Genomic DNA, 26,705 nt, shown 5'->3' with positions numbered 1-26,705 from the left:
TAGGCTCACTGGTCTATAATTACCCGCTTTCTGCCTACCTCCTTTTTTATACAGTTGTGTCACGTTTGCTAATTTCCAATCCGCCGGGACCACCCCAGAGTCTAGTGAATATTGGTAAATTATCACTAGTGCATTTGCAATTTCCCTAGCCATCTCTTTAAGCACTCTGGGATGCATTCCATCAGGTCCAGGAGACTTGTCCACCTTTAGCCCCATTAGCTTGCCAATCACTACCTCCTTGGTGATCACAATATACGGGATGGTTTTCTTCACCAAAATGTGGAGGAAGCAATCAGACAGCAGGTCATCTTAGAGTGGGTGCTGGGTGATAAGAAGCAAGTCATTGTCAATCTGGCTGTGCGATCCCCCTTGGGGGATGAGCGACCATACCATGATAGAATTGTTTATCAAGAATGAATGTGAATTAGTTGATCAGCATCACTAGCGTGCTGAATTGCAATAAAGGAAATTATGAAGACATGATGCGTGAGTTGGCCTTATAGATTGGGGAGAGTCCGTTTAGGGACTATAGTGCATCGGCAATGGAAAACATTAAAGGAACGCAAGGGGAACTGCAGCAACTGTTCAGTCCTGTCTGGCGCAAAGACAAAATGGGTAATAGGGCCAATTTATGGCTTACAAATAAAATTAGAAATAGTATCCGATCAAAGGAAGACGCATCCACATTGGCCAAGAAAAATAATAGGTCTGAGGATTGGGAACAGTTTTGAATTCAGCAATGAAGGGAGAAGGGATTGATTAAGAGGGGGGGGGAAATGCAGTACGAAAACGTAAGCTTGCACTGAAGATAAAGACTGGCACTAAGAGTTTCTCGAGATATGGGAAGAGAAAGAAATTGTAAAGACAAATGTAGGCCCCCTATCGACAGAAACAAGGGAATATATAATAAGGGACAAATAAATGTTTGAGTAATTGAATACATACTTTGGTTCCTTCTTCACAAAAGAAAACACAAATAAGGTACCTCAAATGTTGGAGAATGAATGATTCAGTGAGAGGGAAAAACACAGGGAGATCAATATTAGTAGAGAAATGGTGCTCGGAAAATGTATTAGATTGAAGGCAGATAAATCTACAATGCACGACAATCTGCATCCCAGAGTGCTCAAAGTTGTGGCTCGGGAAATAATGCAAGCATTGGTGGTCATCTTCCGGGATTCTACAGACTCGGGAACAGTCCCCGCAGATTGGAAGGTAGTAAATCTCACTCAAGTATTCAAAATGGGAGATAGAGAGAAAACAGGGAATGAAACACCAATGAAACAAACATCGGTAGTGAGGAAAATTCTTGAATTTATTATCAAGGACTTTATCACGGAACATTTAGAAAAAATTGGCAGAATCATTCAGAGACAGCATTATTTTCTGAAGGGAAAATTATGCTTGATAAATCTATTTGAATTATTTGAAGATGTAACTACGACAGATGACCAGGCAGAGCCTGGACTTTCAGAAGGCGTTTGACGAAGTCCGACATAAGAGATTGTTGTGCATGTTTAAAGCGCGTGGGATTGGGGAAAATGTATTGAGGTTAATAGAAAACTAGTTGGTAGAGAGGAAACAGAGTAGGAATTAATTTCTCCTTTTCTAATTGCCAGGCAGTAACTACTGGGATGCCACACTGCCCGGTGCTGGAACCCCAGCTATTCACAATATATATTAATGATTTGGATGAGGGAACAAAATATAGCATCTCAAAGTCTGCAGATGATACCAATTTGGGTGGAAGGGTGAACTGTGACGAGGATGCTGAGATCCTACAGCATGATCTGGACAGGGTGGGCGAGAGGGCAAATCAATGACAGATACATTTGGATTAGCGTGTGGTCATTCACTTTGGAAGCAATAACAGGAAGGCAGATTACCAGCTGAACAGTTGTAAATTGGGAAAGGGAAGTGTGCAGCGAGACCTGGGTGCCCTTGTGCACAAGTGGCTGGAGGTTTGCAGGCAGTAAAGACGCCTAATGGTATGTTAGCCTTCATTACGAGAGGTTTCTCGTACAGGAGCAGGGATTATGTCGTCGCAATTATACAGCAAGAAGCCTTACAACACCAGGTTAAAGTCCAACAGGTTTGTTTCGAATCGCTAGCTTCGGGGCGCAGCTCCTTCATCAGGTGAATGAAGAGGTGGGTTCCACAAAGACATACATAGACAAAATCAATGATGAAAGGTCTGACTTTGAATGTGAATCTTTGCAGGTAATTAAGTCTTTAAAGGTCCAGACGGTGCGACTGGAGAGAGGATTAATTGCAGATTAAAGAAGAGTGAGTTGTCACAAGCTTGCACAGTGATAGAAGATATTGACATCTGATAACTCGACCATCGTCTGCAATTCTCATCCCAAGAGACACACACTATCTTCTCTTGGAACGATATCAACGATTTCTTACTGTTGTTGGTTAGAAGTACTGGAACTATCTTCCTTTTGCTTATTAATTTAGTGTACGCAATTATTATTTTCATTCCAATTAAGGGGCAATATAGCATAGCTAATCCACCAAACCTGTACAACTTTGGGTTGTGGGGGTGAAACCCACGCGGAGAATGAGCAAGCTCAACACGGACAGTGACCCAGGGACGGGACTCGAAACCGAGTTCTCAGCGCTGTAGTCACAGTGCAAACCACTGCGCCACGTGCCATGCTTTGGGACCTCCTTCCTAATAACACCATCGGGACACCTACATCACATCGACTGCAGAGATCCATCATCCGACACCATGCCGCCTTGCCAAGGGAATTCACCGATAGTTTATGTTTCGTGCTGGTTTGTTGCTGCTGTTGCACATTACGGGTTCACGGGCATATGATAGATTTAATTAACGAAACATGTATACACATTCTCAAAATTCAGGCAGAGCTTCAAGGAAAAAACATTTGTCGAATAAATCTGATGGAATGTTTCGAGGAGGTGACTAGGTGTGTAGATGCGGGCAATGAGTTGATACAGTCCACATGGACTTGAATGAGGCTTTGACAATGTTCGGCATTGCAGACTGATCAAGAAAGTGAGAGCCCGCGGGATCACTGTTAATTTGGAAAATTGGATCCAAAGTGAGCTTCGTGACAGGAGTTAGAACGTGAAGCTCGAAGGTGTTTTTTGTGACTGGAAGCCTTTGTCCAGTCGTGTAGCACAAGATCCGGGATGGTAATATGCGCAGAAGTGACAAATGGAATATCATCCTGCAAACTGGGAGGTGAAGCATTTTCGGAGGACTAGGAAGACAAGGGGAAACACAATGCACGGTTGGACTCTTGGAAATACAGACGACAAGACGGACCTGAGGTTCGTGCCTAATGATCCCTGAAGGCAGAAAGACAGGTCGATAAAGCAGTTAAGAAGGCATATGGGATAATGGACTCTCTTAGCCGATGTATGGATTTTAAGAGCAGGGAAATTGGGCTGAAGATGTGTAAAACCATCCGTAGGTCACAACTAGACAAAATGGTAGAATTTGTTCGCCACGCTACCGGAACGATCCGATTTCACTAGAAAGGGTGCAAGATACGATTCACCAGAATGTCGCCCGGGGTGGAGCTTTTCAACTATGAAGAGCTGCTTGTCGGCTGGGGCTGATTTTCTTTCAGCCTTTCTTTCTCCTTAGTGTTGGAGTCAATGACCGATGAGAAGGGAATTAAGGAGGTGTGAATTAAAGGAAGGGGCAGAAGCTATAGAGATGATTTGAGCAAAACCTTATCAGCAAGAGGATGATTGGAATCCTGAACTCACTGCTGGAAATTGTGAGAGACCACTCAGAACTTTTAAGAGGCAGTTAGATGAGCAGTTGAAACGACATAAAATGCATGGCAATGAACAAAATGCTGGATAATGGGTTTAGAGTGGATTGTTTTTGTTTCATGAACGACGCAGAGACGAAGAACGAAGGGCCTCCTACTGTGCTACAAAACGCTATGACTCTCCAACAGCCGCATAAATCCCAATTAAGGTGGGAGATTATTTTATGGAATATGTGTAGCTGGTGTCAAGTTCACAGATGGCATAGGCACCACGGCGGCGCAGTGGTTAGCATTGCTGTCTCACCCCAGCTTTGATGCTGGCTCTGGGTCTCTGTCCGTGTGGAGTTTGCACATTCTCCCCACGTTTGCATGGGTTTCGCCCACACAACTCAAAGGATGTGCAGGGCAGATGGATTTGCCACGCTAATGTGCCTCTTCATTGGAAAATATTAATTGGGTACTCCATTTTTTTTTAAGTTCAGAGGCGGCAGAGTACATAATTGTGCGAGAAGTGCATTTGAACAGTAAAGTCTCGATGTAAGACAATTATTTATGTGTCCTCAAGGAGCTGATGGGTGAGGTAAATGGGATATAGAGTCGTGCATTGGAGGTGGAGATATGCGGTCTTAGTGATGGTGCAGATATAGGGTGCAACAACCCTCGAAACGGAGTTATGTTTAGCATTATTTTACGGGATGTGGGCGACGTTCGCTAGTCTATGATCTACTGTGCATCCTTGATTGTCCTTGAGACGGTTGTGGTGAGACTACTTCTTGTCCATCTCTTTTCCATGTGTAGCACAAAGTGCTTTTAGGGAGGGAGTTCCAGTATTAAGCCCCGAGACAATGAAGGAAAGCCGTTCTAGTTCCACGTAATGATTGGGAGTGACTTGGAGAGGATCATTGAGGTGGTACTATTCGGAGGATGCTTCTGCCCTTGTACTTCTAGACGGTGTCTGTATTCGTTTAGGAAGGTGTATTTGCCTTAGCCAGTTCCTGTAGTGAATCCTGTAGATCCTGCACTCGACTACCAATTCTCCTCGGAAGTGGAGTGAGTGAAGCTTGAAGATGGGGTATCACTCAAATGGATACATTTTCCAGGATTGCTTCGAGCTTCTTGAATGTTGTTGCAGCTGGATCCACGGTTTATTCATCACCACTTCCCCTCTGCAAGCAGACAGCCGCGGGGTCAAGAGTCATTGGAATCCCTGTTATTTTTTGACAAATTATTGCCAATTTAAAACGAATCCAGATATCTATGAAGGGCAGGTAGCGATCGCAATGCACTCTGAATGCATGTTCCTACCAGCCAATTTATTGTATGTGTATCTTTCTCCTAACAGTAGACATTTAACAATGATACATTACTATCATTAGTAGATCACAAGTTCACGCTTAAGGGTATTCTGGCGATATACCTCAGTAAGGAAAGATTACATTTAAACTTAGATCGTCGGATAGATTGCATTATGTAGGAATGTTCATGTGATACATCGTCCTAAAAAGGAAATGGATGGGGGAGGGTCTGGGTTGTGGGAGGTGAGTGCGGGAAAGGGAGTGCCGACCAAGCGATACATTAAGGAAAATAAATGAAAAATAAATGTCAGCATTTTTAATTTACCAGTGGTCTATATAGTACAGCCAATTAAAATGGAACGCCAAAAATAATTTAGGTTGACAAATACATTAAAAAGGACCTGTATGGAAAAATAGAATGGAACTTTGCTGGGAATCAACGGAAAATGATAAAATGCAACATTTAAATCATCTGCGTCTATCTATGTTTGATATATCTGCAAAGTTTACAGAAGTCACAAAACTGAAACTTGGAGTTATCAGTGACATCCTGAAGATATGGACACATTGGAAAAATGGGCAGCCAGATGTCCTTTGTAACAAAATGAGTAATAACACATTTATGAGTGATGCATTGTGAACAGAAAAATAGAGAAATAGGCAATTTTCAGAGGGTTGGAAGGATGTGGAGGCCAATCATTTGCGTGCACACAAATCAATGAAACTGGCAGGATAGGTCAAGAGCCACATTATCAAAGCATGCCTTGAGTGTTATATTTAGGCACATACAGAAGGAATATAAGAAAGTTATACCCGGGTAAAAGTCTAACGTTATGTCAAATAATTGCTTCTTACAAAATTTAGGGTGACTTTGAAGGATTTGAAATTGGCATATTTCTGGCACGACTTCAAAATACAAGTTGATGGAGTGGGCCGGTAGGTGGAAGATGAGCTTCAATGTGTTGAAGAGGTAATGTATTTTGAAGGAAAGATCGTGCAGGTGGAATTGTAACATAAGAGGTAAGTTCATAAGTGGGGTGCAGTAACAGAGTTACCTGGATATATATCTGTGCAGATCTATCGTGGCAGGACAGGCGAAGAGGGCAGTTAATAAACTATTTAATATCCTATGAGTCCAAAGACGTGCATGTTTGGTGGATTGCTCAAGGTTGGTTTAGCACACTGGTCTAAATCGTTGGATTTTAAAGCAGACCAAACAGGCCAGCAGCACGGTTCAATTCCCATACCAGCCTCCCCGAACAGGCGCCGGAATGTGGCGACTAGGGGCTTTTCACAGTAAATTCATTGAAGACTACTTGTGACAATAAGCGATTTTCATTTCATTTTCATAAATTGTCCTTATAGACCAAAAAGGTTAGGAGGAGTTATTGGGTTACGGGGATAGGGTGGAAATGAGGGCTTAAGTGGGTCCGTGCAGATTCGATTGACCAAATGGCCCCCTTCTGCACGGTATGTTCTATGTTCTACGTTTTGTTTACAGAAATTAGGAATACCAGAGAAAGAAGGCGTTGCTGAACTTATACAGGAATTGTTGGACATTAGCAGGATTATTGCGTATAATTCTGGGATTTGCACTATGGGAAGAAAGTGAACACAATGGAGGAGTGAAGGATGAGCTGACAACAATGGTTCCAGTAATGGGAAGCTTCAATTATGACGATATATCGCAGAGGTTAGGACGATTCACCTTGGAGAGAAGAAGGCTAAGGTGGGATTTGGAGAGGGGCTCAAGCTCATGAGGGGGCTGGACAACCTAGATATGGAGAAACTGTTTCTGATCGTATAATGGCCGACAACGGGCGGACGTAGGTATAGTGTGATTTGCCAAAGAAGCAAATCTGACATGAGAAAATAAAAATATTTTTCACATACCGAGTGCTTCGAGTCTGAAATGAAATGGCTTGATGTGTAGTGGAGGTAGGTTTGTTAGGAATAAAAGGGGGCATTAGATCGTAACTTGAATACAAACAATATGCATCTGCAGGAGAAAAGGCATGGGGAATGGATCTAAGTCACGATGTGAGTTTGGAATACTGCCGCATACACGATGGGTCGTAAAAATACTATGATGCAATTGGAACAGTTGGCACACCCCGGTGCAGGGCATTGAGGCGAGACTTTAAGTAAAGTTCGAGCCATCCATCGTAAACTTAGAAGTCAAAAGCAATGTACCTTATTGCTCCATTCTCCCACCCACCCACCCTCCCATCAACCTTCCGCATATTATTCACCATCATGGCAGGTTTTAATTCCCAGAGGCTGAAGAGCTGGAATAAATACGATGGGACGAATATCATTCAGGGTTTCTCTGACTTACACGCCGAAGGACATTTTGCGGTACGAAATTATGCTTAGGAATCATCGAGAAATTATGTCTTAATCTTGACGAGTTGTGGAAACGCCATTCTAATCTTATCTATGACGTAAGACGTGAAAATTGGGTTACATTTCCTCACTTCGACTGCACGGAGAACGACGACTTATTATGGTGGAACAAAGAACAAAGAAAAGTACAGCACAGGAACAGGCCCTTCGGCCCTCCAAGCCCGTGCCACCATGCTGCCCGACTAAACTACAATCTTCTACACTTCTTGGGTCCGTATCCCTCTATTCCCAGCCTATTCATGCATTTGTCAAGATGCCCCTTAAATGTCACTATCGTTCCTGCTTCCAGCACCTCCTCCGGTAGCGAGTTCCAGTCACCCACTACCGTCTGTGTAAAAAACTTGCCCCGTACATCTACTCTAAATCTTGCCCCACGCACAGTAAAGCTATGCCTCCTAGCAATTGACACCTCGACCCTGGGGAAACGCCTCTGAATATCCACTCTGCCTATGCCCATCATAATTATGTAGGCCTCTATCAGGTCGCCCCTCAACCTCCATCGATCCAGTGATAACAAACCGAGTTTACTCAACCGCTCCTCATAGCTAATGCACTCCATACCAGGCAACATTCTGGTAAATCTCCTCTGCACCCTCTCGAAATCCTTCACATCCTTCTGGTAGTGTGGCGACGATAATTGACACTATACTACAAGTGTGGCCTAACTAAGGTTCTATACAGCTGCAACATGACTTGACAATTCTTATACTCAATGCCCCGGCCAATGAAGGCAAGCATGCAGCATGCCTTTTTGACTACCTTCTCCACCTGTGTTGCCCCTTTCAGTGACCTGTGGACCTGTACACATAGATCTCTCTGACGTTCAATACTCTTGAGGGTTCTAACATTCACTGTATATTCCCTACCTGCATTAGACCTTCCAAAATGCATGACCTCACATTTGTCCGGATTAAACTCCATCTGCTATCTCTCCGATCAAGTCTCCAAACAATCTAAATCCTGCTGTATCCTCTGACAGTCTTCATCGCTATCTGCAATTCCACCAACGTTTGTGTTGTCTGCAAACTTACTGATCAGACCAGTTACATTTTCCTCCAAATCATTTATATATGCTACAAACAGCAAAGGTCCCAGCACTGATCCCTGCGGAACACCACTAGTCACAGCCCTCCAATTCGAAAAGCATCCTTCCATTGCTACTCTCTGGCTTCTATGACCTAGCCAGTTCTGTTTTCACCTTGCCAGCTCACCCCTAATCCCGAGTGACTTCACCTGTTGTACTGGTCTACCATGAGGGACCTTGTCAAAGGACTTACTGAAGTCCATATAGACAACATCCACTGCCCTACCTGCATCAATCATCTTTGTGATCTCTTCTAAAAACTCTATCAAGTTAGTGAGACACGACCTCTCCTTCACAAAACCATGCTGCCTCTCACTGATACGCCCATTTGCTTCCAAATGCAAGTAGATCCTGTCTCGAAGAATTCTCTCCAGTAATTTCTCTGCCACTGACGTAAGGTTCGCCGGTCTGTAGTTCCCTGGGCTACCTTTGCTACCCTTCTTAAACAGAGGAACAACATTGGCTATTCTCCAGTCCTCCGGGGCATCACCTGAAGACAGTGAGGATCCAAAGATTTCTGTCAAGGCCTCAGCAATTTCCTCTCTAGCCTCCTTCAGTATTCTGGGGTAAATCCCACCAGGCCCTGGGGACATATCTAGTTTAATATTTTTCAAGACACCCAACACCTTGTCTTTTTGGATGTCAGGCTATCTACACACCCTTCTCCAGACTCAACATCTATCAATTCCTTCTCTTTGGTGAATACTGATGCAAAGTATTCATTTAGTACCTCGCACATTCCCTCTGGCTCCATACATAGATTCCCTTGCCTATCCTTCAGTGGGCCAACCCTTCCCCTGGCTACGCTCTTGCTTTTTATGTACGTGTAAAAAGCCTTGGGATTTTCCTTAACCCTATTTGCCGTGACCCCTTCTAGCCCTCCTGACTCCGTGCTTACGTTCCTTCCTACTTTCCTTATATTCCACACAGGCTTCGTCTGTTCCCAGCCTTTTAGCCCTGACAAATGTCTCCTTTTTATTTTGACGAGGCCTACAATATCGGTCGTCATCTAAAGTTTCCGAAAATTGCCGTATTTATCCTTCTTCCGCACAGGAACATGCCGGTCCTGAATTCCTTTCAGCTGACACAGTTGAAAGGACTCCCACATGTCAGATGTTGATTTACCCTCAAACATCCGCCCCCAATCTAGGTTCTTCAGTTCCCGCCTAAGATTGTTATAATTAGCCTTCCATAATTTAGCACATTCACCCTAGGACCACTCTTATCCTTGTCCATCAGCACTTTAAAACTTACTGAATTGTGGTCACTGTTCCTGAAATGCTCCCCCACTGAAACTTCTACCACCGGGCCGGGCTCATTCTCCAATACCAGGTCCAGTACAGCCTCTTCCATAGTTGGACTGTCTACATATAGTTTTAAGAAGCCCTCCTGGATGCTCCTTACAAACTCTGCCCCGTCTAAGCCCCTGGCACTAAGTGAGTCCCAGTAATTATTGGGGAAGTTGACGTCTCCCATCACAACAATCCTTTTGTTTTTACTCTTTTCCAAAATCTGTCTACCTATCTGCTCCTCTATCTCCCGCTGGCTGTTGGGAGGCCTGTAGTAAATCCCCAACATTGTGATTGCACCCTTCTTATTCCCGATCTCTACCAATATAGCCTCACTGCCCTCTGAGCTGTCCTCCCGTAGTGCAGCTGTGATATTCTCGCTGACCAGTAGCGCAACTCCGCCACACCTTTTACATCCCCCTCTGTCCCGCCTGAAACATCTAAATCCTGAAACGTTTAGCTGCCAATCCTGCCCTTCCCTCAACCAGGTCTCTGTAACGGCAACAACATAATAGTTCCAAGCTCGAGATTCATCTGCCTTACCCGTAATACTTCTTGCATTAAAACATATGCACTTCAGGCCACCAGACCCGCTGTGTTCAGCAACTTCGCCCTGTCTGCTCTGCCTCAGAGCCATACTGGCCTTATTCCCTAGTTCTCCCTCAATGCTTTCACCTTCTGACTTATTGCCCACCCACTGCCATACTAGTTTAAACCCTCCCGTGTGACACTAGCAAACCTCGCGGCCAAGATATTTATGCCTCTCCAGTTTAGATGCAACCCGTCCTTCTTATATAGGTCACAACTGCCCCGGGAGAGCTCCCAGGTCCAGATTACTGAAACCCTCCCTCCTACACCAGCTGTTTAGCCACGTGTTTAGCTGCTCTATCTTCCTATTTCTAGCCTCACTGCCACGTGGCACAGGGAGTAATCCCGAGATTACAACCCGAGAGGGCCTGTCTTTTAAGTTTCTGCCTAGCTCCCTGAACACTTGCTGCAGGACCTCATGCCCCTTCCTGGCTATGTCGTTAGTGTCAATATGTACACCGACTTCTGCCATCCCCCTTCAGGATGCCCTCTACCCGTTCGGAGACATCCTGGACCCTGGCACCAGCGAGGTAACATACCTTCCTGAAGTCTCTTTCACGTCTACAGAAGCGCCTATCTGTGCCCCTGACTATAGAGTCCACTATGACTATTGCTCTTCTGCGCTTTGACCCTCCCTTCTGAACATCAGAGCCAGCCGTGGTGCCACTGCTCTGGCTGCTGCTGTTTCCCCCTGATAGGCTAACACCCCCCCCCCCCCCCACCGCCGACAGTATCAAAAGGGGTATACCTGTTCGAGAGGGGGACATCCACAGGGGCTTCCTGCACTGACTGCCAGCCCTTTCTGGTGGTCACCCATTTCTCTGCCTGCACCTTGGGTGTGACCACATTTATATAACTGCTATCTCTGATGCTTTCCGCCACCTGCATATTCCTAAGTGCATCCAACTGACGCTCCAACAGAACCAATGCGTTCTGTGAGGATCTCCAGTTGGGTGCACGTTCTGCAGATGAAGCCATCCGGGATGTGGAAGCGTCCCGGAGCTGCCACATCTCACCGTCAGAGCACTTCACCCCTCTAATTGACATTGCGTCAATTAATTATTAAATTAAATTTAATTTTTTTTTTTAAAGTTACTGTTAACTGTATGTTTCCGAGCACTAGGCTTCTGCTATAAATGTGAAAGCTAAATACAGTACTCTCCGATCTCTGACTTAGAAACCCCTCTAAATTCTCATTAAGTAATTATGTTTAATTAGTTTACCAATGTTTAATTTTTAAATGTAGTGTAGATTCCCAACCAGCCAATCAGGTCACAGCCTTTCTGTGATATCACTTCAGTCCCCCCCCCCCACACACACACACACACAAACACAATTTGAAAAGGTAATAAAAGTAAAAATGAGTAAAAATCACTTACTTACCTTCCGAGGGTCTCAGATGCTCTCAGGTTCTCTCCCTGCTGTTTAAAAGTTACAGGCCAGAAGAAAGAGGGAGAACAAAACAGTAGGGAAAAGCACATTCTCCCACTCTGCACCGAATTACCTCACTGCACCAAATTACCAAGTTCCAAATTCCCACTCTGGATGAGTGTCACTCAGGCTGTGTCTCTTTGACCTGCGCAACACTTACTGAGTGCGCTTTCTGTCAGTCTTTTATACAGACTTCAGCTGACCAGGATGACTCACACTACTTAAGCTTCAAAGAGAAGAATACAATGTGCACCTTTGTGCCCCTAAACAGGCCTCAGGTGACTGACAGATAGTGAGGTATTCTGGGGTGTAGGGACGATTGTAGATAAAGTTGCTGTTATTAAGATTATTTACTTTCTCTTTTTTTAAATTTTAGATTATCCAATTCATTTTTTCCAAATAAGGGTCAATTTGGCGTGGCCAATCCACCTATAATGCAAATATTTTGGGTTGTGGGGGAGGAACCCATGGAGACATGGGGAGAATGTGCACATTGCACACGGATAGTGACCCAGAGCCGGAATCGAACCTGGGACCTCAGCCCGTGAGACAACAATGCAGCCCCAGTTTGTAATATTATAATGGTGGCACACAAAGTGATCGTCCGCCTGGTATCACATGCAGCATTGCAAGAGCACAAGAGAAAGGGGGGGGGGCGCGTGATCCATTTGGCCTTTGAGTATGCTTTGCCAGTGAAAAAGTATCATTGCTGATAATCTCTCCAGTATACATTTTGGCATTTTGTTCCAATATCATTGGGTATCTTTTTCTCCCAGTTAGCAATCAATGTTGTTCTTGAATGAACTTAACCGTCCAAAATCTTTAGTTTTCTGAAGTAAGTCATTGCAAAGCTTTCTGCTCTGGTCGCCCGGAAAGGACCGATACATTTTCCTGACCCAAGGATCCCAAGGGCCTGGCTTTCTTGCCTGGGCGAAGAGCTTTTCATCAATTGCCCTATCAAAAATGTAAAGAATTTCATGCAGTTGGTTTAACTCACTTTACACAATCTTGCCCAGGATAAAACTCTTATTCTGGAATCAATCAAGTTATCAGTTTCCGGCAGCTTCTCTGAATAAAGTATATCTCTCCTTATATATGGAAATTAAAACAGCATACATTTCCTCAAGGTAGGGCCACAGACCGGAAATGTATTTCCTGAAAAAAATCAAAGAGTAACTAAGACTGGAGTTGGCGAACCGGCTGAGTATAAAACTTTCAGGGCTGGGGCACAAAGTTCCTCTAGGTGTAACTGCACTTTGACATTTTTGAAGCTTTAGGGTGGGGAAAAGTAATCAGTCGGAGGAAATCCGTCAATGACAAGCACTCGAAAAAGACTGAGCAGGAAATCTAGGAATGCTGAAAGAGAGGCCTGGAATGAAATAGAAATTATGCAGGACCGACAAAAGCAAGTTACTTCCAACTCAGTTAGTCCAGCAACATAAATGACCCCATTGTCGAAATCGGTGCGAAGGAATTATTCCAATTGTCACCAGAAGAGTTTGCTTCCTGAAGTATAGGTCGAATACAATGGTTGAGCATGCAGTGACTTTCGAGACACATAGCACAGGTATTGTGCTCCAACTGACCTGCTGTGCTATAATGTAGCCATCTGGGATGGCCACGTCCCGAAATGGACACTTGCAAAGAATGCAGGGAAAATTGGAAAATACCGAAAAAGCAAGCAGATGCAAGGTCTGACTGTTGATTAGAGCCTGATCTCTCAGACATGATTGGTACTGCTAAGCCATCGACATACTAATGAGCCATCCCCGGGAACAAAATGTAACATTTAGGTAAACAATGCTAAGCCAGACATCCCGGCGCCCGTGGGGACTAAAACAAATCAAACCAACGGCCACCTAGGACACGCCCAGCAACCAGTGAACCTTCCCCTCTATTGGAGGAAAATCGATAAGGACAATTGGGAAACGGCCCAATTAATTGGGGCCAAGGTCAAGACCCGCCCAAAAGCACGCGAAGCCCTTTTGGGGTATAAAAAGGATTCCCCAAGAGAGGATCTCTCTCCTGGCCTTGGCTCTCAGCGAGGAGAGACCTGCCTAGCAGCTACGCCAGGCCAAGTAAGTTCCAAGTCAACGCACGATACGAGATAGGCGCTCCTAGTTGCTATCCTGTAAACAGCTCAACCCTGCAGCCTCAGAAACGAGCAACGGCCATTGTTCCTCTGACTGAGTGGGCACCCGAAGCTAAGTATCGGCTTTTAGTAATAGTGATAGTTTCGGTTGTAGAGTTTTATGCATGAGTAGATTTGACTGTGTGTAAATAAATGAGCATTGCTTTTGAATTTACTAACTGGTGTATCGAGTCTTTGATCAGTATTCGGTTTTGAACCTTGTGGCGGTGTCGAAAGATACCTGGCGACTCTTGAGCAAACGTAATTAAACAGAGCCAAATTAAGAGACAACAGCAAGTTAGCAACAATAAGGCTATTGAACTATTCGTTTTACGTGTCCATGAATTATTGCTTGGAACTCAGAATTATATGAGGACAACTTTACTTATGAAACACTGAGTGAAAATGGGAAAAATCAACTTACATGTCAACATAGCAAAAGGTTGCTTTTTACGAGGGTATTTAACACAGAGGGAGCAATTCAAGATGGGACTTGAGAGACCGTGTTGGTAGAAACAGTTTTCGGTGGAATTAGCGGAGACAATTAATTAAAGGTTTTTGTTGAAATGGAAGTAGAGTTGTGGAGAGATTTTTTAATGCAGCTATCTGTTATCGACAGGAATGGTCATTCATAGAAACATAGAAGATAGCAGCGAAAGGGGTTCATTCGGCCCTTCAAGCCTGCTCCGCCATTCGTCACGATCATGGCTCATTGTCCAACTCAATCGCCTCATCCTGCTTTCCCCCCATAACCCTTGATGCCATTCGACTCAAGTGCTATATCTAACTGCCTCTTGCAATTATTCAATGTGTTAGCTTCAACTGCTTCCTCTGGTAATGAATTCCACAGACTCACAACCCTGTTGGTGAAGAATAGTCTCCAAATCTCTGTCCTAAATGGTCGACTGCGAATCCTCATACTGTGACCCCTGGTTCTTAACACACCCATTGTCGAGAATATCTTCCCTGCATCCATCCCATCTAGTCCTGTTGGAAATGTATAAGTCTCAATGAGATCCCCTCACATCCGTCTGAACTTCAGCCCAATCAATCGTAACCTCGTGAAACTCTCCTCATATGTCAGTCCCGCCATCCGGCAAATCAGTCTGGTAACCCTTTGATGCACTCCCACGAGAGAAAGAACATCCTACCTCAGGAATGGAGACCAAAACTGCACACAATATTCTAGGTGGCCTCACCAAGGCCTTGTACATTTGCAACAACACACCCCTGTTCCTGTACTCGAATCCACTCGCAATGCAAGCCAACGTAACATTTTCCTTCTTTACCGCCTGCCGCACCTGCATGCCTACCTTCAGCGCCTGGTGCACAAGGACACCCAGGTCACGCTGAACACTACCCTCTGCCAAGTTACAGCCATTCAGATGGCAATCTGCCTTCTTGTTTTTGCTTCCAAAGAGAATAACCTCACATTCATGTGAATTATATTACATCTGCCATTGACATACCCACTTGCCCAACCTGTCCAGATCATGCTGCAGGATCTCTGCAACCTCGTGACAGTTCACGCCCCCCACCCCCACCAAACTTTGTATCCTCTGCAAACCTTGAGTTGTTACATTGAGTTCCCTTGTTCAAATCATTAATATGTATTATGACATGGGGTCCCAGCACCGAACCATGTGGCACCACACTAGTTACTGCCTGCCAATTTGAAAAGCACCCGTCAATTGCTACTCCTTATTTTCTTTCTGCCAACCAGTTTTCTATCCATCTCAATACATTTCCCCCAATCCCATGATCTTTACGATTGCACGATAATCTTTTTTGTACAGGACTTTGTCAAACTCCCCCTGAATGTCCATATAGAGCATTTCGGCTGGCTCCCTTTTGTCAATTCTATGAGTTAAATCTTCAAATAACTCCAATAGATATGTCAAGCATGATTTGCCCTTCTAAATACATGCTGACTCTGTCTGATCCTGCCAATGTCTTCTAAATGCTCCGCTATCAGTTCATTGATAATGGATTCGAGAATTTGAACTACTACAAAGGTCAGGCTTCCTGGTCGATAGATCCCTTTTTTCTTTTATCTGCCTCCCTTTTTGAATATCGGAGCTACCCTCCAATCAACAGGGACTGCTCCAGAGTCTATAGAATTCTGGAAGATGACCACCAGTGCATCCACTATATCCAGAGCCACTTCCTTAAGTACTCTGGGATGCAGATTATCACTCCCTGGGGTTTGATCAGCCTTCCATCCCATCAAATTTCCCCAACACTATTGCTCCACTCATATTAATCTCCCTCAATTCTTCCTTCTCACTAAATTTTACATTTTCCAACATTTCTGGCATGTAATTTGTGTCCTCTTTTATGAAGACAGAACCAAAGTATTCATTCAGTTGCTCAGGCATTTCGTTATCCCCTATTATATAATTCCCTGTTTCTGAATGTAAGGGACTTACATATGTCTTCACCAATCTATTTCTCTTCACATTTCCATCGAAACTCTCAGTGTCAGTCTTTATGTTTCCTGTAAGCTTACTTTCCGACTGTATTTCCCCTTCTTAATGACTCGCTTCGTCCTTTTTTGCTGAATTCTAAAATGCTCCAACTCATCAGATCTATTACTTTTCTCGGCCAATTTGTATGCTTCTTTCTTGGACCAGATATTACCTCTAATTTCCTTTGTATGCCATGGATTGGCCCTCTTACCTATTTTGCTTTCGTGCCAAACAGGAATAAACAGTTGTTGCAGTCCCTCCATGCGTTCGCTGAATGTTTGCCATTGCCTATCCACTGTAATACCTTTAAGTAACTCTCCCCAATGTATCAAGCACAACTCATGCCTCATATCTTCATAGTTTCCTTTATTAAGACTCAGAACCCTAGTCTCCGAATCAATTACTTCACTATCCACCTTGATTAAAACATCTATCATGTTATATTCGTCATCCCCAAAGGGTCTCGCACAGGTAGATTGGTAATGTTTTCTAATTTCCTCTTAATTCCATTCCCAAACTCGCCACTGCAGTTTGGCGGTCTATGCATGGCGCCCATTAGTGATTCTTGCCCCTTGATATTTCTTAACTCTATCCATACATACTCCATATTTTCAGTGCCAATATCCTTTCTCACGATTGTGTTAATTTCCCCTTTAATCAGCAATGGCTCTCACCACGTTTTAGCCTGTCCTTCGTAAATATTGAAGATCTTGAGACATTCAGTTACATGACTGGTCATCCTGCATCCATCTCACCGTAATCCCAATTATATTGAACCCGTTTACATCCATCCATACGATTATTTTGTGTACGTTATTGCAAATGGTCCACGAATTAAGACACAAAGCCTTTAAGCTTGTGTTTGTAACATCGTTTGTGTTGCTCACAACATTTTCCGTGACAAACCTGTTTGAGTTTTGCCCTTGATTACTCTGCCTATCCCTTTTCTTATTCCCCTTTCTACCTTTCGTTGTCTTGCTTCCTCCTTCTCTGACTCCATACATAGGTTCCCATCCCCCTGTCATATTAGTTCAAACCGCATCCAATCTTTCTAGCAAACACTCCCCCGAGGACATCAGTTCCAGTCCTGCCCAGGTGTAACCCCTCCAATGTGTACGGGTCCCACCTCCACCAGAACCGGTCCCAATGCCGCATGAATTGGAAACTCTCCTGCTGACACCATCTCTTCAGCCACATATTCATCTGATAGTTCCTGTAATTTCTTGATAAAAGCAAAGTACTGCGGATGCTGGAATCTGAAACGAAAGAGAAAATGCTGGAAAATCTCAGCAGGTCTGGCAGCATCTGTAGGCAGACCACGAGCGAACGTTTCGAGTCCAATGACTCTTTGTCAAAGCTGACAGACAGACAATGTGGGATTATATTTATACTGTGGAGTGAGAATGAAAGATGAGTCAACGCAAACTGGAGGAACAACATCTCATCTTCCTGTTAGCGACGCTACAGCCTTCCAGTCTCAACATCGAATTCAACATTTCAGATGATTAGCTGTACCCCATATAACATGATGGGGCAACACGGTAGCACTGTGGATAGCACAATTGCTTCACAGCTCCAGAGTCCCAGGTTCGATTCCGGCTAGGGTCGCTGTCTGTGCGGAGTCTGCACGTCCTCCCCGTGTGTGCGTGGGTTTCCTCCGGGTGCTCCGGTTTCCTCCCACGGTCCAAAGATGTGCATGTTAGGTGGATTGGCCATGCTAAATTGCCTGTAGTGTCCAAAATTGCCCTTGTTGTTGGGTGGGGTTACTGGGTTATGGGGATAGGGTGGAGGTGTTGACCTTGGGTAGGGTGCTCTTTCCAAGAGCCAGTGCAGACTCGATGGGCCGAATGGCCTCCTTCTGCCCTGTAAATTCTGTAAATGATGAGACCCACTTGTTTTCATACCATTTCTCTTACCATTACTTTCTTTCTTTTCATTTCATTTTTTATTTCTTGTCTTTCTTATCACCCCGTTTCCCAGCGTTTTCGTGGCTCTGACTCAAATTTCATTCTCATTCCACAGTATAAATATTCCCCACATTCTCTAACTGTTAGCTTTGACAAAGAGTCATTGGACGCGAAACGTTAGCTCTTTTCTCTCCCTACAGATGCTGCCAAACCTACTGAGATTTTCTAGCATTTTCTCTTTCGTTCCTGTAGTTTCTACTCGGATTAGCACATGGCACCGTTAGTAATTCTGAGATTACTACATTGGAGGTCCGAATTCTTAACTTTCTTCCTAGCTTCCGAGTGACAGCACGGTAGCACAGTGGTTAGCACAGTTGCTTCACAGCTCCAGGGCCACAGGTTCCAGGCTGGGTCACTGTATGTTCGGAGCCTGCACGTCCTGCGGTGTCTGCGTGGGTTTGCCCCGTGTGATCCAGTTTGCTCCCACAGTCCAAAGATGTGCAGGTTTGGTCGATTGGTCATGCTAAATTGCCCTAAGTGTCCAAAAAAGATTCGGTGGGGTTACTGGGTTCCAGGGATACAGTGGAAGGGTGTGGTTAAATAGGGTGCTCTTTCAAAGGGTCGGTGCAGACTCGATAGGTCGAATGGCGTCCTTCTGCATTGTCAATTCTATGGTCTATGGTCTTCCTGTATTCTGCTTTTAGGACCTTATCCCTTTTTTTACATCTGTCGTTTGCATCACGTTGCTTCACAACCACTGGCTGTTCATCCTTTCCCTCCAGAATGTATCCGCTCCGAGATATCCTAGACTCTAGAACCAGGAAGCCACAGACCATCCCGGAGTCTCGTTGGCGGCCACGAAAGCGCCTGTCAATTCCACTTACAATCGAGTCCCTTATAAACATTGCACTGGCGCACTTTTTACCCCTTCCCTCTGCAGCAGAACCAACCGTGGTGCAACTAGTTTTACTGCCGCTGCTTTCCCCGAAGTGGCTATTCCCCTGAACAGTACCCAAAACGTTATATCTGTTTTGCTGGGGAGTGCCATAGGAGATAACTGCACGACATGCCTAACTTTCTTGCTCTATCTGGCGGACACCCATTCACTTCCTGCTTGCGGACTGTGACCACATCTCTACACCTGCTGTCGACGATACTCTCAGTCTCGTGGATGCTGCAGTGTCCCCAACCGCCACTCCAGCTCTGAAACGCAAGCTTCCAGGAGCTGTTGTTGGCGATACTTTCCACACACATGTTGACCCAGGTAACTGAAACTGCCACATGGAGGAAGAGGAGCAAACAAATGCTTTCAGCTCTTATGCCGTGGTTTATCTCTTTAAATTAAATAAAACCTGAGGGAGTACTTTACATTTGTGCAGTCGTGGCCGAGTGGTTAAGGCGATGGACTAGAAATCCATTGGAGTCTCCCCGCGGAGGTTCGAATCCTGCCGACTACGAATATTCCTTGGGGCAGCACGGTAGCATTGTGGATAGCACAATTGCTTCACAGCCCCAGAGTCCCAGGTTCGATTCCGGCTTGGGTCACTGCCTGTGCGGAGTCTGCACATCCATCCCGTGTGTGATTGGGTTTCATCCGGGTGCTCCGGTTTCCTTCCACAGTCCAAAGATGTGCAGGGTAGGTGGATTGGCCATGATAAATTGCCCTTAGTGTCCAAAATTGTCCTTAGTGTTGGGTGGGGTTGCTGGGTTATGGCGATAGGGTGGAGGTGTTGACCTTGGGTAGGGTGCTCTTTCCAAGAGCCGGTGCAGACTCGATGGGCCGAATGGCCTCCTTCTGCACTGTAAATTCTATGATAATTAGATTAAATTCAGTTCTCTGTAGCCCTTCTTTCATGGAACTTGGACTACACTTACATAGATTAGAATCCAAGAAGCGATAGATGTTAAGGAGTTACCTGCCTTACCTGCGACTCACCAATTAGCTCTCTGTCTTGTTGTCACCTGCAGAAGGGCAAGGCCGCTCACTGGATATTTGAGACTAATAAACCAAGGGATAAAAAAACCTCCTCCCACCCTGCCTCGAATTCCCACCTAGCTTCAAATCCCCTTCTCAAATAGGCCTGAGATGGGTTGGTTTGATTCACCCACCTGGTAGCTTTAAAACAAAACAATTGAAATCAGCACTCTTGCCTCTTCATTAGGCCTGAGGTCATTGACAGTAAACAGCCAATCAGTTATGTGAGTGGGTGGGGCATTCCCTTATTTACCTGTACTGCACAGCTTCGACATTAAACAAGACTACTGCGATTTAAAAAGGAACAGCCTTGCCAATTCAATTCCCATCTTTCTTCAAATTCCTAGCTCCCAAACGCATTCTTCGCAGTGTCTGACTCTGGGTGTGTCCTCGCTGTCTCACTGGGAGTGTGCAAATCTCTGGTCATGTCTGACATGTTTTCGGAACGCAATAGGAAATATACTTAGATTTGAAACAGTTGGCAAGGCCAGCAGACAGAACATTGGGATAGACGTAGTAAGTTCAACGGAAGTTTTGAAATTAACACAATAGGCCGAATATCATGCTGGGTTTCTGTGAGAAAAACGTCAAAGAAAATAACTGTGTCTAAAATTAACGCTGATGGAATAGAGAGACATGAAGTCTTGGTTTTGTAGAAAACCTTATTGATATCTTCTCTGTCAGATCATGGCGAGTGGTGGAAACACTGCTCTAACGTTTTCTGTTATGTAAACAATGAAAATGTCGTTAGATTTATTCAGCAGGTAGCCTCTGGGAATGGAAATCTGTCATTATGTCGACTGGTGCGTTTTGCTGGGCGGGAAGGTGACGGATGGAGGGTGGCCGGGAGCAGGAACAATAATAGTTGGCTGCTCGTGATTGATAAGATCTTGAAGGGTAGTGCATTGATTTAAATGATGAAACATAAATGTGACACGACGACGGGCGTGACCCGCAAGGCTATAGTCATGGGAGTCTGTTAAAACATGAAGGGAAGTGGATAATGGATACTGGGCAAGTCCAATTACCCTTGGAATCCATCATCCAGGGTCCACAACCTCAGATCATTTAGGCTCTACCAACCGTCCCCAGTTCCAAACACCCCCGTCCGGACTAGCTAAGGCCTTTCCACAGATTAGCATATTCCCGAACCTCGGCACACAGGTTTCTGCGAGTTCACTATGGCTACATCTGTTCATTGGCCAATGCATTATATCCTCCTCACTGCCTTTTTTTATTTCTCTCTCTGTACGATCAGAAAATGCAACTAAATTGCAACAGGCCCATTCATGCACTTCCTTTATTTGGCTCATACATGGAAGAACATCTATCACAAAACAAAACGGCTCTTTACTAGTTTCCGTTATCGACCCTGTAAATTAATTATTCATTCCGATGACATCTTTCCATTTAGTTCGACAATATTCAAATAACGGTTAGCACCATGGATTCATATCTTCAGCAGTGACCTTTATGTCTCATCTTATTGATGGCTTTTTGTGGTAAAGATACACAATACCTACCTCTTCCCCTTTATCCAACTATTTATTGCATCACAATGAACTTCTACTAAATGTATCCAACTTGATTTTACCTTCACCGAACGATTTTGAATCTGGCTTATGGCATCATGATTTTTTTCAATACACTACCATATCCTCCTGAGTAATCCTTCGAGCGTTCTCTTAGTGACGAATTTTGGATAATTCTCTTGTAGATTTTGACTTTTAGTCTCACTATGCTTATGAGTAATCGTATTAAATTTGCGGATTTCGAATTCCCTGTAAATTCTCCAAAGACCTGGGAATTTGGAAGATTGCAAAAAATGCAACGATTATCCAAGCAACGCTTCGTCTAATAGCGTAGAATGCAGTCTGTCACTTGGAGGTGACTTTCATTTTCATTAGTTTCCTTTGTTTAATGTCCTTTTCCCCTATCCTCTGCTTTACTTTCGATATTTCTGGGATGGTTTCTGTGTCTTGCACCATGAGTGCATATAAGTAGGAAAACCGTTTTCTAACTGTCTGCCATTTCCCATTATTGAATCCCCAGTGTCACTCTCTAAGGGCCGAACGGTCCCCATTGTTGTTCTTTGTTATTTACTTGAAGAACTTTTCTTAGTTTTATATTTCTTGCTTGTTTGGTCTCTTTATCAATTTTTCCCACCTTACTGGTATTACTCAACCTAAATTGGTGTCTAATATTTTCCTAATCGCTGGATTTTCATTAATCTTAGCAACATCGTAATTTTGATCCAATTAGTTATCACTGCCAATACCCAAGGCTATCCACAGATGGTGATATCTGCTCGCAGGTTCCTTCTCTCTGTAAGACATATATCATTATTATGAATGATAAAGTAGCTCATTAACTGGCTTCCGTTGCTCCTCTACGTTCATGCAGGTTAACCTACTTCCGCAGTCCACTTTAACCAACTCTGTTTCCATTTCCTCATAATTAACGTCGCTTAAGTGTACCAATCTAACTTGGCGCCCAAATTTGGAACACTCAACTTGGTTGTTTGCTCGGGACTCACAGAATCAAACGGAGAAATACGCCCACCCCCTCCTTACACCACCTGAAGCTAGCGAGACACTGCATCCGGCTGTACGGATTGCAGTGTTCCAGGGTTAAGAGCGGAGATACTGGCAGTAGACTGCGGATTTTGTTTAGTTGTTTGATGCTCAGAAACTTTTTCATATTTAGTTTGGGCGAATACATTTGAACAAATGCGAAAGATATAGGGCCTAGAAGTATTTTTGATCTAAGAAATAAGTGTATGACCGTGATAGGTTATCAATGTTTCTGGGTTGTTTCCTGCGGTCGCATTCACTCACTGCCTCTGACGAGGTAATAGGTCAGCTCGGTTTCGATACAATTCAAGTAAATACGTCTAAGATACTCTCTTCTGAAAATAAACCAAAATCTGTGTTAAACCTTGTAGTAGGTTCTGTGAATAACAACAGAACCGAAGCATGTTCACCCAACAGCTGCACGTCCTCCTTTCAGGGAATGAAGATTAGAACAATGTGTAAGACAATGAACACTTCTTTTCTCTTTAGCAATGATGAAATTATTTTGTAATGCTCTTCTGATTGCAACGTCGGTAACTCCACGAATGTACAAAGATAAGGCTAAACCAAGAAAAAAGACGAACAGCAAAAAAAAAGACCAGCCGGCCCATTGCCCCACTATCGTCGATATTAATATCATAGATTGTTATCAGCATGAATAAAGAACTAAACGCGCCATTGTTGTTTATTTGTCGGGTACTGATCGTTAACTCTTGCAGCAGTTATGAAGGGTTCGAGCAATCTGGTGATGAATTATTCGCACAACTATAAATGGTGATGCCGATTAATGAGCTTCTGTTTCAGATAATTGTGCGTCAGAATAATGAACACGATAGAATAAAATCTCCAGAATCCACTCTGTCCTTTACGTCTCATAGAATCTTTGAGTCTTCTAGAGAATAGATTTAGAGTTTGTATATACATGGCAGCCATTGTTCATGAACTTTGCTCTTTCGAAAATCATGTTGAAATTCAGAAAATATGACAAGTTTGAGTAATGTAGCGAATATGGGCGGCACGGTAGCGCAGTGGTTGGCACTGTTGCTACGCAGCGCCAGGGTCTCAGGTTAGATTCCCGGCTGGGTCACTGTATGCGGAGTCTGCACGCTCTCCCCCTGTCTGCGTGGGTTTCCTCCGGGAGTTCCGGTTTCCTCCCCCAAGTCCAGAAAGACGTGCTTGTTAGATGAATTGGACATTCTGAATTCTCTCTCTGTGCACCTGCACAGGCACTGGAGTGTTGCAACTAGAGGCTTTTCACAGATCATTATTATCTCTGGATTCGTAGCTACACGGCGCCATTCATAATTCTGAAATTTGAAATGTTCCCATGGTAGTATAAGAATTGTACTTCGGCATCTGGAAAGTTGGATACGTCTCATATTTATTTAATTAATTCAAAGAACAAAGAAAAGTACAGCACAGGAACAGGCCCTTCGGCCCTCCAAGCCCGTGCCGACCATTTCGCAGGATGTGGGCAACGCTGGCAATGGTCAGCATTTACTGGGCATCACAAATTGTATTTGAGAATAAGATGGTGAGCCACCTTTTTAATCCATTAGATTACACCTCGTATGGGGCTTTCCAGAATACTGATAGGGCAAACAGATTGCCTGACTGGGTCAGTACAAAGGACTGCTAAGATGCTGTGGAATACTCCTGGTCCATTTTCCATTTCTGCACTTTAAGGGCGGCACGGTTGCAATGCCAGGGACCAAGTTTGATTCTCACCCTGGTTGACTGCCTTTGTCGTGTTTCCACAATCTCCTGCGTGGGTTTCCTCCGGGTGCTCCGGTTTCACAGTCCAAAGATATGTAGGCAAGGTGGATTGGCCATACTAAATTGCCTCGTGCTGTCCAAATATCTCAAGCTTACGTGGATTGGCCATGATAATGTATGGAGTTTTGGGGATAGGGCGATGGAGTGGGTCTATGAAGAACACGCTTTTGGCGGGTCAATGCAGACTAGATAAGCTGAATGGCCTGCCGACACTGGCGAGATTCTCTGGGGTCACGGTAGGTCAGAAGGGGTAAGTACGACCGGTTTTGTTCCGGGAAAGGAAGTGAATGAGGTGCGATTTGTAAAAAAAAACAATGACATTTTCGTCATCATCATAATAGGAATTGCTGTCTAATTCCAGGTTTCAGCTGTCGTAGAAAGATTTAAACTTCCATCTCCCGATTACTATTCTCAGTTTCTAAATTATCAGTCCAGTGACATTAGCATCTACCGATAAGTAGAAATGCAGGGTTATGGGAAAGCAAATAATGGTTGTGTTCATTATTCAGTCAGGTGTCAAACTGGAAAGGGCGTATTTGAACGTTGAGTCCCACATCAGGCCAGATTTTGTCTCTAGTGTACCTATGAAAAATCCCGGTGAGTCATTTACTCATCTCAAGTAAACTGTGGGAAGGCCTTATATGTCAACTGGAGATGGATCCTCAATGAGGAACCAATTAATGGACTACATTTTGTAGCACCTTGAGGAAACAAATGTGAACAGATATTATTCCCTTGAAGCAGAACACAATTTCAGGAATTCAGTAGGAGGTGATTAACATGGAACTCCTCTAGTTCATGGCTGTCACTGAGAAATCGGACTCGGGCTGTGCAGTCGAGTTTCCACATGCCGACAGTTGGAAATCAGGATGGCACTGGAAGTATCACGGGCGGGATTCTCCACTCCCACGCCGAAGTGGCCGCACAGTCGTGAACGCCGGCGATTTTCACGACGGCGCGGAACGGCCCCGGTCCCGACTGATTCAGGCCCTGACAATGGGCCAGTATCGGGGCCGCGTCATCTACCCGCGCCAGGCCTTATCACCTGCGTAAAAGCGGCGCCACATAGATGACGCGGCCGGCGCCGCATAACGGACATCATCTGCGCATGCGCGGGTTGGCCGGCGCCAACCCGCACATGCGTGGTTGCCGTCCTCTCTAAGTCCACCCTGCAAGAAGATGGCGGACGGAACTTGCAGGGCCGCGGAAGGAAGGAGGTCCTCCTTCAGAGAGGACGGCCCCACGATCGGTGGGTATCGATCGCGGGCCACCCCACATTCCAGGTGAAACCCGGTGCAGGATTCCCCCCCCTCCGCTCGCTCCCCCCACAGGCCGCCCCCCAGCGTTCACGCACTGCCCCCGACTGCAGCGACCAGGTGTGGACGGCGCCGGGGGAACCCGCCGTTTTGGCCTGGCCATTCGGCCCATCCGGGCCTTAGAATAGCGGGGGTGCCGGAGAATCGCCATTTTCGGTGTCTCCGGCGATTCTCCGGCCTGCGGCCCGCAAAACTCGACCGGGCCGTTCCCGCCGCTTGGGAGAATCGCGGGACGGGGTCGGACCGGCGTCCCCGGAAATTTTGGCGGCCCAGGCGATTCTCCAACCGGCGTGGGAGTGGAGAATCGCGCCCCACATCTTCTCCGGCAATATCAGCATTTTAAAAACTATTTGAAACGTCTTCCCTAATTAAGTTAATTTAGATTTTAGACAAATTGGATTAATAAAATTTGCTGAACAGCAGAAATTGAAAACGTTACTTTGTATTAGAGCAGCATTATTTTATTAATTCACTCACTGAGTGTTTTAAGGGATATTAGCACTTCATTGTTTCAGAATGCTGTTTTCAACCTATTTCCTCCATCAGATAATAAGGCTAATAAGAAATTCCAACATCACAAACACGACCATTATTTGAACAACAGCGAATGACGAATGGTGCGTTCCTGAGTTGAAATGGCGATTCCCTTTTAATGTTTGCATCAGTTTCGCCGCTTATATTTTGAGAAGCCCGTCACCCAATAAAACA

At 44.7% G+C, this 26,705-nt stretch overlaps 1 non-coding gene across 1 annotated transcript; it reads left to right on the top strand.

Moving 5' to 3' along the window:
• Positions 1–19,732: 19,732 nt before the first annotated feature.
• trnas-aga (transfer RNA serine (anticodon AGA)) lies at positions 19,733–19,814 on the top strand. Its single transcript has one exon. It is a non-coding gene; the product is annotated as a tRNA-Ser (tRNA).
• Positions 19,815–26,705: the final 6,891 nt, after the last annotated feature.

This window comes from Scyliorhinus torazame, chromosome 4, assembly GCF_047496885.1.
Source record: "Scyliorhinus torazame isolate Kashiwa2021f chromosome 4, sScyTor2.1, whole genome shotgun sequence".
Classification (NCBI taxonomy): Eukaryota; Metazoa; Chordata; class Chondrichthyes; order Carcharhiniformes; family Scyliorhinidae; genus Scyliorhinus; species Scyliorhinus torazame.
Note: the sequence above shows the minus strand (reverse complement) of the source record. Positions and strands in the feature narration are given on the sequence as shown.